This window comes from Eumetopias jubatus, unplaced genomic scaffold (assembly GCF_037043125.1).
Source record: "Eumetopias jubatus isolate StellerSeaLion01/CBP00866 unplaced genomic scaffold, mEumJub1_p1.0 scaffold_11, whole genome shotgun sequence".
NCBI classification, from domain to species: Eukaryota; Metazoa; Chordata; class Mammalia; order Carnivora; family Otariidae; genus Eumetopias; species Eumetopias jubatus.
Genome location: NW_028274817.1, coordinates 117,402,532 through 117,404,989, shown reverse-complemented (window position 1 = coordinate 117,404,989; position 2,458 = coordinate 117,402,532). Strand labels below are relative to the sequence as shown.

At 45.0% G+C, this 2,458-nt stretch overlaps 1 pseudogene; it reads left to right on the top strand.

The window, feature by feature from the left end:
* The first annotated feature begins 325 nt into the window (after positions 1-325).
* On the top strand, positions 326-742 carry LOC114218051 (glycine cleavage system H protein, mitochondrial pseudogene; annotated as a pseudogene).
* Positions 743-2,458: the final 1,716 nt, after the last annotated feature.

Genomic DNA, 2,458 nt, shown 5'->3' with positions numbered 1-2,458 from the left:
TTTCTTAGTTTGCCCTCAATAATATTACTGAACTCCCCTGAAATTCTACTTTTAAAAAAAATGCCTACACAGGGACACCTGGGCGGCTCAGTCAGTTAAGTGTCTTGACTGGCTCAGGTCATGATCTCGGGGTCCTGGGATCCAGCCCGGTGTTGCTGGGCTCCCCGCTCAGTGGGGAGTCTGCTTCTCCCACTCCCTGTGCCCCTCTGCCCATTCGTGCTCGCTCGCTCTCTCTCTCTCTCTCTCAAATAAATAAATAAAATCTTTTTAAAAGATTTTAAAAATCCCGAGTCCCTTGCCCCGCGACCCCCGCACGTCTGTGAACATGGCGCTGCGGGCGGTGCGGAGCGTGCGGGCTGCGGCCTGCAGTCTGCGCGTCGCCTCCGCGCCCTCCGCGCCCTGCCTGCCGCGGCCCTGGGGGCTGAGGGCGGGCGCCGTCCGGACCCTGCGCACGGGCTCCGCTCCGCTCTCCGTGCGTGAATTCACAGACAAACATGAAGGGATAACAACAGAAAATGGTATTGGAACAGTGCGAGTCAGCAATTTTGCACAGGAAGCTCTGGGAGATGTTGTTTACTGTAGTCTGCCTGAAGTTGGGACAAAACTGAACAAACAAGATGAGTTTGGTGCTTTGGAAAGTGTGAGAGCTGCTAGTGAACTCTATTCTCCTCTATCAGGAGAAGTAACTGAAATTAATGAAGCTCTTGCAGAAAATCCGGGACTTGTCAACAAATCTTGTTAGGAAGATGGTTGGCTGATCAAGATAGCACTCAGTGATCCTTCAGAACTGGATGAATGAATGAGTGAAGAAGCGTATGAGAAATACATAAAATCTATTGAGGAGGGAAAATGGAACCCCTAAATAAACGAGTATGAAACAAAACAAAGCAAAACAAAAAGATTTTAAAAATGCCTGAACAGCTTACCTCACACAGTTGATGAGACAATCATATATGGAAGTATTTTAAAAACTGCAAAGTACTAAACAAATGTAAGACCTACACATCAGTGTGCTGTCCTAGGCCGGGTTTCAGAGCTCCTGCCTCCTCAGTGAATGACAGTGGAGGGACCTCTAAGTGGTCCCTCATTTGAGCAGGAGCTCAAATGCTCTTGACCCATGTCTATGGTTCCTTTTCATTGTATTTCATGCATTTTATAGCAAGAGACTTCTAAATTAATGAATATGAGAGTTTCTCCATCTCCTATTAGGATGCTTTGGGCTCTGAGTAAAAGAAAGCCAAGCTCACACAAACTTGAACCATACGGGAATATTTCACTGGACAAAACACCATGTCCTGAAATTGGGCATTGGACAGGTACTCGGCCGCTCAATAATGTTAGGCTTCGGCTCTCTCCACTTCCCCTTTCCATTGTCCTCAGCACTAGCTTCATCCTCAAGCTGACGTTTCCTCGTGGTCACTAGATGCCTGCTGGAATAAACCACATCTAGCATCTTTTTTGGTCAGATCACGCAAGGGAGAGAGAAGAGATACAAACACTTCACTCACACAACCATTGTAAGTCCTTCTTCAATTTACTGAAAACAAGTGCCAAGCACTCGCTGGACTCATGGTGGAGGACTCAGCTCAGGAGCTGAAATGAGGATGTCGGAACAAAATCAAGGTCTGTTAGAAAGAAGGAAAGGAGAAACAGACGAGCTAATACTTTGTAAGGCAGCTCAACAGGAGAAAATCTAGCAGTTCGTGCAGTTCCACAGACCTGTGAACTGTTTCATGTTCAGATTTGCAAACCTGATAATTGGGCATAAGTAAAATCTCCTAACACTTAGCTCCACCATCTGTTGCTGACATAACAATTTTACATAATATGAAAAAGGCCAGATGGAAGCGATGCATTAACCATGTCCAAGATGTTTTATGCGCATAACATACACAGAATAGAAGAAGTAGCTTTGTTCCATGCACTGCTGAGCTTGTAGCTCTCCAGTTAGAATTCTGGCCATTGATGGAGGACAACCTCAGAGCTTCCTAATCACTTATGTTCCCTTGGTGTTTGGAAAGGCGCGTGCGCTGGTGGCCCCAGAATATCAATCCAGGACAGACTTAGAAGCTACAATTTGTTTGGAGCTGGGCACCGGAAAGGGGAAGGCACACATATTTGAAATGGTGTTTGCATAGCAAATACACAGTTTTTAGCTCAGAATTTATATTATGGTAAATAAGAATAGTGAAGTTTTCTAAAGATGTTTTTATTTTTACTCCATGTCTTATCCCATATCCATCTTCTACACATTGTATGCTACCACCATATGTGCGTGTATCCATGTTAAGACTATAGTGTGAAAATGGCGTCATATGCATGTCACCCAGCAGCTTGCCTTTTCATTCATTGTTTGATGAGTCTTACCCTTGTTGCTCTAGCTCCCTCTTTTGAACTGCTCTGTAATATTCCGAATACAGTACAATCTACTTACCTGTTCTTCTGTCGATGAGGGTTT